The following is a 12,831-nucleotide window of genomic DNA, read 5'->3' as shown; positions in this document are numbered from 1 at the left end:
TAACTGAGCCACCCAGGCACCCCAAATTAAATGTTAATAATATATTCTATTTAACCAATTATTCCCAAAGTTTTCTCATTTGAAGATGTAATCAATATAAAAACTACTGAGATAGTTTACATTCATTTTTTTCATACGAAAACCTTCCATATCTGGTGTGTATCTTATTTATACTTAAAAGCACATCTCAGTTTGGACTAGTCAACGTTCCGAGGTTCAATATGGCTAGCGCCACTGTATCAGATAGCTCAGGTCATATCTTTGTGAGGGCAGGTCGAAAAGCCCTTGACCCCATGGCTGGTTTAGCCGGGCTACTTCCTGGGTCTGCTCATCGAGGTCTCTTCATTCTGATTGGTTGGGACGTCCACATCTTCCATCCCTATGTCAGTTTTAGGAATTATGCTGTTTACAGCGCCCGGTAGTTGGTCTTTGCCTGGCTCTTGGAGACCTAGCCCCACGTGAGCACACAGTGATTAGCCCAAGACTCCAGAGAACCGCTGTACAGATCTCTGGAGCTCTTGTTTCTGAGTAGCTCCTTCCTTCCTAGCACTCTGTACTGCAAAGCCTGGAGCCTCAGCCTCCTGAGCTCCAGTCTCTGCTCCTCAGCTCGAGGAGATGACTGTGCTCGGCTTAGGGTATCCTCCTGGGCTGGAAAGTGCCCCTGGGCGGGAAGTCTGGGGGCTTACAGGGCTCACCTCATTGGTTTCTCTCCCCTGAGAGATCACAGTCTGGGCCCCCTGTTGTCCAGTTTTCTAGTTGTAGACAGAGAGCAGAAGGGCAAGTCTGGTCCTCATTATCCTTCATGGCCAGAAGTAGAAGCTTTACTTTGCAAGGTGAAGTCCAGTTAGAGAACATCGCGTGCCCACTCAGTGAGTCCCAGCCAAGAACTCTAGGTTCCTTTGTGAGAGAGGGGGAAGCTGGAAAGGTCTTTGGTGTTGGTGTGAGGGCTCTTTCCCCCAGGGTTTCACCCGAGCATGACTGCTCACACGTCCACAATCACCTGAGCCATGTTTCTGAGTCTGAGGTGATCCCTGGGTTCCAAATCACCCTCATTCTGGCGAACCTGGTCTGGTCCTCTCTGTGGTGGGCATCCTGGGTAGGAGTGTCAGTCACGCGCTGCAGGTTTTGTAGAAGGAGAGGTCAGACCGTAGGGCGAGCCTTGCTTACTCGGTAATGATCTGGCATACACATGGAGTTCTCGAACGTCTGACTGCATCAGACGCTTTTTCACTGTTGAACCATCACGTTTCTGTACAACCATCTGGATAAGGCATATAATCAATGCAATCTGGAGAATTTTCCACCCTCACTCCCGAGTGGCGATTTATCTGGTTATAGAATTTTGTACCAGGGGACTTGCAGTTTTCCCTCAGCACTTTGAAAATACTAATCTACCGTCTTCCTATATGTATGGCTGCTGAAGAGATGTCTGTTGTGGTCTAGTGATGGCACTAAATACCACTCCTTCATAGGCAATCTTTACTTTTTAACTCTGAGAACTTTCAAAGCTTCCCCTGGCCTTGTCCTTGGCGTTCTGCGGTTTCACCATGATGAGCTTCAGTGTGGACTTATCCTCACGTAAGGAAATTTTCCATGAGAAAGAGAAGTCTGAAATGTTTCATCATTTCTAGAAAATTCCCAGCTCTTTTCTCCTTCAGAAGGGTCTCTTCTGAAACTCTTAGCATTATCTGGTGAAGTTTCTTGAATTATTCTTCACGTCTCTCCATTTTTATTTTTACTTCTTAATATAATTGTCTCTCTAGGTTGCATTTTGGGGAATTCCTCACTACTCTTTCCCAGTTAACTTTTTTTTTTTTGTACTAAGATTAGAGTATTCTACCCACTGAAGTATGTATTTTCTTGTCTGTTTTTCATTCTGAATATTTCTGATCTTTTCACATTTCCCATTGTACTTGTTCATTTCTGCTTTGCTTCATGGACAATTTATTATAATTTAACAGATCTTATCGCACCGTTTATGTCCTTGGAGATCTTACACATTGTCATTTTAAAGTCCTTTGTAGGACAGCTTTGTTATCTCCACTTTAACTGTGCTGATATCATCCATGCTGGTCTTGTAGTTTGGCTTTTCCCGTATGATTTTTGAACTTTGTAGGTTCATCTTGAATGGCAGAATTTCCCCCCTCTATTTCTCTGCATTCACCTCTCCCTGTCTAGTGGTTTTGTGGCTTCTTTCACCAGGCCTTTCAGAGTCCCCGGGGCTGGACCAGGATTTATAGAGCTGTTTGGGGAACCACACCCCTGGATGGCATTGGGGCTACTGCAATTTCAGTCATGAACCTGGGGGCGACTTGGCTCAGCCAGTTGTCATGAGGTCCTGTGTAGGTCTTCCCAGCTCCTTAGGCCCATGGCTTCACGTAATCCAACATCTCGGGCAGTGTTTGGCAATAGCTTCATGTTAGCTGTCCTTCATGAGTCAAGAAAGCTCTACCACGGTCCCTGGATTTAAGAAGGGAGCCTGGCCCCTGTATCGTGCTTCAAGAGGGGCACATGTACGCTCTCCTAAACGAGGAGCGAGCTCTGCACTTCTTCCAGGCATCGACCCAATGAGGTTTTCATATGTGCCCAGGTCATCGTCTTGCAGGGAAGGAATGATCTCACTCTTCAGCTTGGCTTTGCCTTTTTATTTTCCTTCTTAAATGCTTTATGCATCGGGGCGCCTGGGTGGCTCAGTCGTTAAGCGTCTGCCTTCGGCTCAGGTCATGATCCCAGGGTACTGGGATCGAGCCCCGCATCGGGCTCCTCGCCCCGCGGGAAGCCTGCTTCTCCCTCTCACACTCCCCTTGCTTGTGTTCCCTCTCTCGCTGTCTCTCTCTCTGTCAAATAAATAAATAAAAAAAAATCTTTAAAAAAAAAAAATGCTTTATGCATCATTGCTATTTGTTCAGATGGGGAGGGAGTGGCCCCCAAGAAATGAACTTACATTTCTTTTTTTTTTTTTAGAAGAATGAGAGCAGTTATTTTTTTTAAAGATTTTATTTATTTATTTGACAGAGAGATAGAGAGCACAAGTAGGCAGAGGGAGAAGCAGGCTCTCCGCTGAGCAGGGAGCCTGACTCAGGACTCAATCTCAGGACCCTTGGATCATGACCTGAGCCAAAGGCAGATGCTTAGCCGACTGAGCCACCCAGGTGCCCCTGAACTTATATTTCTCTAGTAATTATAAGGCCCCACATTTGTCACTAGAAGATCAGAAACAATGTTTGTTTTGTTTTACATTTGTGAGTTAAATTTGTAACTCGGGTTGATTTCAGTTCCATAGGACCCTTTGGCAGGAATCAGGAGAGAAGAACAGAGGCTGTGGGGTTTTTGCGTGGACCTGAGTATTACTATAGGGATGAATCTAGAGTCATACAGAGAGTTAAATACTGAGTTTCTCCGTAATGGTAGAAACAAACGCTTTCATCTCTTTGAGCCTCACTTTCCCCACCTATAAAATAGGAAAAAAATGTTTCAACGTTTTTGAGTCTTACGGGGATTAAATAAAGTGTGTATGAAGTACATACCACAGCGCCTGGCTCTTTACCTTGAAAGATGGTAACAAAAAACCCAGCTCAGATGCTTAATTAAGCAAAATATAAATTGATTGGCATAGAAGTTTCTGGAGGCTCAAAGATATTACTTGATATTACCATGGGGGGAGGAATTACATTGTGCAGATACTGCTGATTTGGCATTTTTTAAGTAGAATAAATCAGCTTATTATGTAAGCAAGTGAATGTAAGGGGCCTTCTGGAGTTTTTGCTGCCAACTTTAAAGTCCTACATTTAGTTTCTAGTCACCAAGCTAAGCTGCAGGCTGGAGACCTGTACCATCAATAAAGGCCAATCCGTATCTTCTCTCCTTCCGTTGGAGTGTCTGAAGGGAGAGATTGGCTTCCAGGTACCAACAGTTATCACTCCTCTTTATGTTAGTAACGAGAGGAGACAAATCTAGTGGTAACATCAGCCCCCTTGGGACACAGGTGCCTCCAGTCATCAACCGTCGGCTCTCACCTGGCCACAAACCCAGATGCACAGAGCTGGGCACTGCAGGAGCTCCCGGACCAGACAAGACCGGACCGGGAAAGCAGACACTCCCCTCCTTCTGTTCACCCTCACTTCCTCAGCTCTGCACCCAGAAGTCCTCTCTCTCTCCCACACCTCCTCCCCACCCAGATCCTTCTCTTTTTCTCTGCACCATGCTCTTGTCACGTTCCTTCCCTTCTGTCTTTCACATCCTCCGTGAGGGGGAGCCTTGCAGGTCTCCCTACTGTCCACACCCCGTCTACCACCAGTCCTGTTGGCTTGACGTCTAAGTAGCTCTGGAATCCAGCACTGCCCCGCCCTCTCCCAGGCCTCCCTCTTTCCTTGGATTATTGCAACACTTTCTTGATGGGTCTCGCTTTCACTCTTGCCCCTCCAATCCACGCTCCAACAACAGCCACCACAATTATCTTGCTTCCCTGCTTAAAATCCTCCATGACTCCCATTGCTTCTCGAATAGTCTACACTCGGATTGCAAGTCCTGTGAGATATGGGGATGTGTGCCTTTCTAGCACCCTTTCCCAACACCTTCCCCTCTCCGGTCTAAGGCCCCGGCCATGTCAAACCGTTTATTTTTCCTCAGAGCTGCTGTTTGTCTTTGCCTCTGGGTTTTTGCTCTTTCGCTTCCTCCCCATTTTGTCCCCCTACTTCCAATTTACCCCTCAGGGCTCAGCTGTAAATGCCACCTGCTATAGAATTCCACCGTGATGCTGTCTAACCCATGCACCTCCGAGGTATTCGCATATCATGCCCTCTAGATAGCTGTTTGTCTCTCCCTTGCTGGACAAGGGAGGCTGGGGCACCTGAGGATGGATCATGATCGACACAGAGTAGGTATTCATTCAATCAATATTTTTTGACTGAATCCGTGAACAAAGGAATAAATGCATATCTAGTCATTTGTGTTGGTTTGTGACTGCCTTTCGGTAGAAAAATTATAATGAGTGGCTGATCACTCACTCTCCAGAGAGGCTGACTTTTTCTTAAAAAAAAAAAAAAAAGATCACCTCATTACATTATCACATGTATCCAAGGCCCTTCGAGATGCTTCCCTCCCTCTGTATCCTTCCAGCCTCACCTCCCACTGCCTCCTCAACGCCCCCCACCCTGTTGCTCACAGCATCACTCAGTCAAAATGCTGCACCCTGCGCTCTGCCCCTGCCCCGCCGAATTCCGCTCCTCCTCAAAGCTCCAGGGAAAGCGCTAGGTCCTCCAAGGGGCGGTCACCAACTCCTCCAAAGCCTCAGGTCTCCTGAAGTCATAGTGACTGCCTTCAGGACCTCCCCTGCCACCCCGGCAGGCACCCCGAAGTATTTGACTGGCTGCGAATATGTATGCATCTGTCAGGTCCTTCGGGGCAGAAAAGGAGCCATCGAGAAGGGCTTAAGAGAGCAGACTCTGAAGACAGGGCATTTGGATCTCTGCCATTCCTGCATTTGGGACCCGGCCCCCTTGGACAAGTCAGTTAACCTCCCTGCACCCAGAGCACATAGAATGGTGTGCAGCACATGGTAAGTGCAGGACAGAGCTCTCCTCTGAGGACCTCAAGCTCCAGGGTTCCACAGGCCGCGCCCAGTACTGGTGCATCAGCAATGTCACCACGGGACCCTCGAAATGGATGCTCCAGGAGACCACACCCAAAGCCAGTGATGTTTGGCCATGCCTCGGCTGTCACACAAAGCAAGGACTTGGCTGCCAGCCCCCGGGATTCTTGGGGCCACCACTTTAGAGCTGCAGGAGAAGGGAGCGAAGTGGCCACTAGGAGGCAGTCAAAGAGTACGCCAGGGGAAGTGGTCACAGATAGAAGGATGCGTCTCCCTTCCCAGCCCCGCTCCCTGCTGCTGGAGCAAGGGTGACGAACAGCGGAGCCCTCGGCGCGGGAGACCTGTCCTAGCCACCCAGCAAGTGGCAGCCGAGGATTTCTTGTCCTCTGTGGCAACCTCCCATGCCCGCCGCCCACTGCGCTGAGTGTACAGCTCCCATTCTCAATGGCAGGAACTTTTTTTTTTAGTTTTGTTTATTTAAATAATGTCTGCACCCAGACCGAGGGGGGAAAGATGGCGGAGGAGTAGGGGACCCTATTTCAGCTGGTCCCCGGAATTGAGCTGGATATCTACCAGACCACTCTGAGCACCCACGAGACCAGCCTGAGATGTAAGAAGATCTGGATCTCTACAAACAGAATATCGCAGGCAGTTGGTTTTGAGGTAGGAAGCGGAGAGCCGTGATCCTGCGGGCAGATATCGGAGGATAAACGGCAGTGGGAGGGTGCCTGGACGTGGGGATCCTACACCGCCGGTGAGTGACAGCCTCGCGCGCTGCGGACAGGCACAGACTCGCAGACCGGTAGCGTCGGGAAAGGACTTTAGGGCAGCCCCCGGGGTGGAAAACCAGACCGGTGGGGTGCACGCGAACTGCAGCCCCCCGGACAGAAACTGGAGCGACGGTTGCGGGCAGGCGAACCGCAGCCTCCGAGACGGAAACCCGGTGCGCCGGGGTCCTGCCGGTGAACTGCAACCCCCGGGGGTGGAAACCCCAAGCGGCGGAGTCGCACGCGTGCGAATTGGGAGCGGCTGGCGGTTTTAGAAGCACAAAGGGCAGAGACGAGCTCCGACCTGGAGGCAGGACTGGGGGCGCTGCGGAGGGGCGCACAACCCAGGACACTGCAGTTTATAGCAGCACGGACAGAAACGGAGACAGTGTGGCCTGGAGAGCTCACTGAAGAACAGACTGAGGTCTCTCTGCTCTGAGGCAGAGGGTTGGAAACGGTCTCTTCTGCTCTGACTCACAGAAGAGACACGGAAAGCCGCCAGGGAAAGGCGCCAGAGAACAAAAGCCTCAAAGACTGATTCCCGCTGAGCCCATCCCCCGCCACAGGGGCGCAGGGCAACTCCGCCCAAACAGGGTTGCCTGAGTAACAGCGCGACAGGCCCCTCCCGCAGAAGACAGGCTGGGAAAACAAGAGGCCAGCAACCCTAAGGTCCCAAGAAAACAGGTGCATCTTGCTTGGGTTCTGGTCAATAATTTGGACTCTATACCTTCCCTCAAACAGCCATCAACAGAATGACTAGGAGGAGGAGCCCCCAAAACAGAAAAGACTCAGAGATTATGACTTATGCTGCAGATTTACAAATGGATGCAGATATAACCAAGATGTCGGAGATGGAATTCAGGCTAGCAATTGTGAAGACAATGGCTAGAATGGAGAAATCAATTAATGGCAACATAGAGTCTCTAAAGGCAAAAATAAAAGGGGAATTGGCAGAATTTAAAAATGCTATCAGTGAGATCCAATCCAATCTAGATAATCTAACAGCTAGGGTAACTGAGACAGAAGAGAGAATAAGCAACCTGGAAGACAATATAATAGATAAAAAGGGAAAAGAGGAGGCCAGGGAAAAACAACTCAGAATCCATGAAAATAGAATCAGAGAAATAAGTGACACCATGAGGCGTTCCAATGTCAGAATAATTAGAATCCCGGAGGGAGTGGAGAGAGAGAGAGGGCTAGAAGATGTATTTGAGCAAATCATAGCTGAGAACTTCCCTAATCTGGGGAATGAAACAAACATTCGAGTCCTAGAGGCAGAGAGGACCCCTCCTAAGATCAAGGAAAACAGGCCAACACCCCGGCATGTAATAGTAAAACTTGCAAATCTTAGAACCAAGGAAACCATCTTAAGGGCAGTTAGGGGGAAGAGATTCCTTACGTACAGAGGGAGGAACGTCAGAATAACGTCAGACCTATCCACAGAGACCTGGCAAGCCAGAAAGGTCTGGCAAGACATATTCAGGGTACTAAATGAGAAGAACACGCAGCCAAGAATACTTTATCCGGCAAGGCTTTCATTTAGAATGGATGGAGAGATGCAGAGCTTCCATGACCGGCAGAAGTTGAAAGAATATGTGACCACTAAGCCGGTCCTGAAAGAAATATTACGGGGGGTTCTATAAAAGGAGAAAGACCCCAAGAGTGATCTACAACAGAAATTTACAGGGACAATCTATAAAAACAACGTCTTCATAGGCAACATGATGACAATTAATTCATATCTTTCAATAATCACTCTCAACGTGAATGGCCTAAACGCTCCCATAAAACGGCACAGGGTTGCAGATTAGATAAAAAGACAGGACCCATCCATATGCTGTCTACAAGAGACTCATTTTGAACCTAAAGATACATCCAGACTGAAAGTGAAGGGATGGAGATCTATCTTCCCTGCCAGCGGACCTCAAAAGAAAGCTGGGGTAGCAATTCTTATATCAGACAAATTAGATTTTAAACTAAAGTCTGTAATAAGAGACACAGAAGGACACTACATCATTCTTAAAAGGTCTATCCAACAAGAAGATCTAACAATTGTAAATATCTATGCCCCCAACATGGGAGCAGCCATCTACATAAGCCAACTGTTAACCAAAATAAACAGTCATATTGATAACAATACGTTAATTGTAGGAGACCTCAATACTCCACTCTCAGCAATGGACAGATCATCTAAGCAGAAAATCAACAAGGAAACAAGAGCTTTGAATGATACATTGGACCAGATGGACCTCATAGATATTTACAGAACATTCCACCCTAAAACAACAGAATACTCATTCTTCTCGAGCGCACATGGAACTTTCTCCAGAATAGACCATATACTGGGTCACAAATCAGGTCTCAACTGATACCAAAAGATTGAGATTATTCCCTGCATATTCTCAGACCACAATGCTCTAAAACTGGAACTCAACCACAAGAAAAAATTTGGCAGAAATTCAAACACTTGGAAGCTAAAGACCACTCTGCTTAAGAATGTTTGGGTCAACCAAGAAATCAAAGAAGAACTTAAACAATTCATGGAAATCAATGAGAACGAAAACACATCGGTCCAAAACCTATGGGATACTGCAAAGGCGGTCCTAAGGGGGAAATACATAGCCATCCAAGCCTCACTCAAAAAAATAGAAAAATCCCAAATTCACCAACTAACTCTACACCTTAAAGAACTAGAGAAAAAGCAACAAACGACGCCTAAGCCACGCATTAGAAGAGAAATAATTAAAATTAGAGCAGAAATCAATGAATTAGAAACCAAAAACACAGTAGATCAGATCAATGAAACTAGAAGCTGGTTCTTTGAAAGAATTAATAAGATTGATAAACCACTGGCCAGACTTATCCAAAAGAAAAGAGAAAGGACCCAAATTAATAAAATTATGAATGAAAGGGGAGAGATCACGACTAACACCAAGGAAATAGAAACAATTATTAGAAATTATTATCAACAACTATATGCCAATAAACTGAGCAATCTGGATGAAATGGAGGCCTTCCTGGAAACCTATAAGCTGCCAAGACTGAAACAGGAAGAAATTGACAACCTGAATAGGCCAATAACCAGTAACGAGATTGAAGCAGTGATCAAAAACCTCCCAAAAAACAAGAGTCCAGGGCCTGATGGATTCCCTGGGGAATTCTACCAAACATTCAAAGAAGAAATAATACCTATTCTACTGAAGCTGTTTCAAAAAATAGAAACAGAAGGAAAACTTCCAAACTCATTCTATGAGGCCAGCATTACCTTAATCCCCAAACCAGGCAAAGACCCCATCAAAAAGGAGAATTTCAGACCGATATCCCTGATGAATATGGATTCCAAAATCCTCAACAAAATCCTAGCTAATAGGATCCAACAATACATTAAAAGGATCATCCACCACGACCAAGTGGGATTTATCCCTGGGATGCAAGGGTAGTTCAACATTTGCAAATCAATCAATGTGATAGAACACATTAATAAGAGGAGGGACAAGAACCATATGGTCCTCTCAATTGATGCAGAAAAAGCATTTGACAAAATACAACATCCTTTCCTGATTAAAACTCTCCAGAGTATAGGGATAGAGGGAACATTCCTCAAGCTCATAAAATCCGTCTATGAAAAACCCACAGCAAATATCATCCTCAATGGGGAAAAGCTGAGAGCCTTCCCCTTAAGATCAGGAACACGACAAGGGTGCCCACTCTCACCACTACTGTTCAACATAGTAGTAGAAGTCCTAGCAACAGCAATCAGACAACAAAAAGAAATAAAAGGTATTCAAATTGGCAAAGAAGAAGTCAAACTCTCTCTTTTCGCAGACGACATGATACTTTATGTGGAAAACCCAAAAGACTCCACCCCCACATTACTAGAACTCATCCAGCAATTCAGTAATGTGGCAGGATACAAAATCAATGCACAGAAATCAGTTGCTTTCTTATACACTAACAACGCAACTGTAGAAAGAGAAATTAAAGAAACGATTCCATTTACAATAGCACCAAAAACCATAAGATACCTCGGAATAAACCTAACCAAAGAGGTAAAAGATCTATACTCTAGGAACTACAAAACACTCATGAAAGAAATTGAAGAAGACACAAAAAGATGGAAAAATATTCCATGCTCATGGATCGGAAGAATAAACATTGTTAAAATGTCTATGCTACCCAGAGCAATCTATACCTTCAATGCCATCCCGATCAAAATTCCAATGACATTTTTCAAAGTGCTGGAACAAACAATCCTAAAATTTATATGGAATCAGAAAAGACCCCAAATCGCCAAGGAGATGTTGAAAAAGAAAAACAAAGCTGGGGGCATCACGTTGCCCGATTTCAAGCTATATTACAAAGCAGTGATCACCAAGACAGCATGGTACTGGCACAAAAACAGACATACAGACCAATGGAACAGAATAGAGAACCCAGATATGGACCCTCAGCTCTATGGTCATATAATCTTTGACAAAGCGGGAAAAAACATGCAATGGAAAAAAGACAGTCTCTTCAATAAATGGTGCTGGGAAAATTGGACAGCCACATGCAGAAGAATGAAACTCGACCATTCTCTAACACCAGTCACAAAGATAAACTCAAAGTGGATGAAAGACCTCAATGTGAGACAGGAATCCATCAAAATCCTAGAGGAGAACATAGGCAGTAACCTCTTTGACATCGGCCACAGCAACTTCTTTCAAGATACATCTCCAAAAGCTAGTGAAACAAAAGCAAAAATGAACTTTTGGGACTTCATCAAGATAAAAAGCTTCTGCACAGCAAAGGAAACAGTCAACAAAACAAAGAGGCAACCCACAGAATGGGAGAAGATATTTGCAAATGACACTACAGATAAAGGGCTGGTATCCAAAATCTATAAAGAACTTCTCAAACTCAACACGCAAAAAACAAATAATCAAGTCAAAAAGTGGGCAGACGAGATGAACAGACACTTCTCTGAAGAAGACATACAAATGGCTAACAGACACATGAAAAAATGTTCATCATCATTAGCCATCAGGGAAATCCAAATCAAAACCACACTGAGATACCACCTTACACCAGTTAGAATGGCAAAAATGGACAGGGAAAGAAACAACAAATGTTGGAGAGGTTGTGGAGAAAGGGGAACCCTCTTACACTGTTGGTGGGAATGCAAGTTGGTACAGCCACTTTGGAAAACAGTGTGGAGGTTCCTCAAAAATTTAAAAATAGAGCTACCCTATGACCCAGCAATTGCACTACTGGGTATTTACCCCAAAGACACAGATGTAGTGAAAAGAAGGGCCATATGCACCCCAATGTTCGTAGCAGCAATGTCCACAATAGCCAAACTGTGGAAAGAGCCAAGATGCCCTTCAACAGATGAATAAAGAAGATATGGTCCATATATACAATGGAATATTACTCAGCCATCAGAAAAGATGAATACCCAACTTTTACATCAACATGGATGGGACTGGAGGAGATTATGCTAAGTGAAATAAGTCAAGCAGAGAAAGTCAATTATCATATGGTTTCACTTATTTGTGGAACATAAGCAATAACATGGAGGACATTAGGAGAAGGAAGGGAAAAATGGGCAGGGGGAATTGGAGGGAGAGATGAACCATGAGAGACTATGGACCTGAGAAACAAACAGGGTTTTAGAGGGGAGGGGGGAGGGGGATTGGTTAGCCCAATGATGGGTATTAAGGAGGGCACGTACTGCATGGAGCACTGGGTGTTATACGAAAACAATGGATCGTGGATCACTACATCAAAAACTAATGATGTATTGTATGGTGACTAACATAACATAATAAAATTAAAAAAAAAAATGTCTGCACCCAACGTGGGGCTCGAACTCATGACCCCAAGATCAAGAGTCACCTGCTCTTCCATCTCAGCCAGCCAGGTGCCCCAAGATGGCAGGAACTTCAGGTCTGTCTCCGACACCTGGCACCCACGTCCTCCTCAGCCTGCTCCCAGCCCAGCCCATCACATTTGACAGTCTCCCCAACAAAGCTAAGAAACTCAGCTGTCCAGCATCTGATCCAAAGCCTGTCCCTCCCTGCACCTCTTCTTGGATTGCTTTGGACGTGGAATTCTCTTTTCCGTCTTCGAAGGTCAAATGCCTCGAGGCTTTGATGAAAGCCACGTGTCCAATGAAACCCTCCCCAGGGTCTGGGGCTGAAGACGCCTTTCTGACTCCGATGTTCTCAGAGCTTGAGCCCCAGCCACTTATCAGGGCTGGTAGGCTTCCTCCACTTTTGTGGAGCGGATTACTACTAGCACAGCGCCTGGCTCACTCCAACGTGAAATCTGTTTTTACAATTATCACTCTCATCGAAATTGATACACAGTGTATCAGCATAAAAGCAGGAAGGTAGGGGTTCTGTCTGACCAATCTCCCACGTGTAAGGATTTATGAAAAATTTGCTGCGCAAATGACCACACAAATTAGAGAGCCAGTCGACCCCTAATTCA

Source organism: Phoca vitulina, unplaced genomic scaffold (assembly GCF_004348235.1).
Source record: "Phoca vitulina isolate PV1807 unplaced genomic scaffold, GSC_HSeal_1.0 scaffold43, whole genome shotgun sequence".
Taxonomy (NCBI): domain Eukaryota; kingdom Metazoa; phylum Chordata; class Mammalia; order Carnivora; family Phocidae; genus Phoca; species Phoca vitulina.
The sequence above is the reverse complement of the archived record's forward strand: the minus strand, read 5'-3'. Positions refer to the sequence as shown.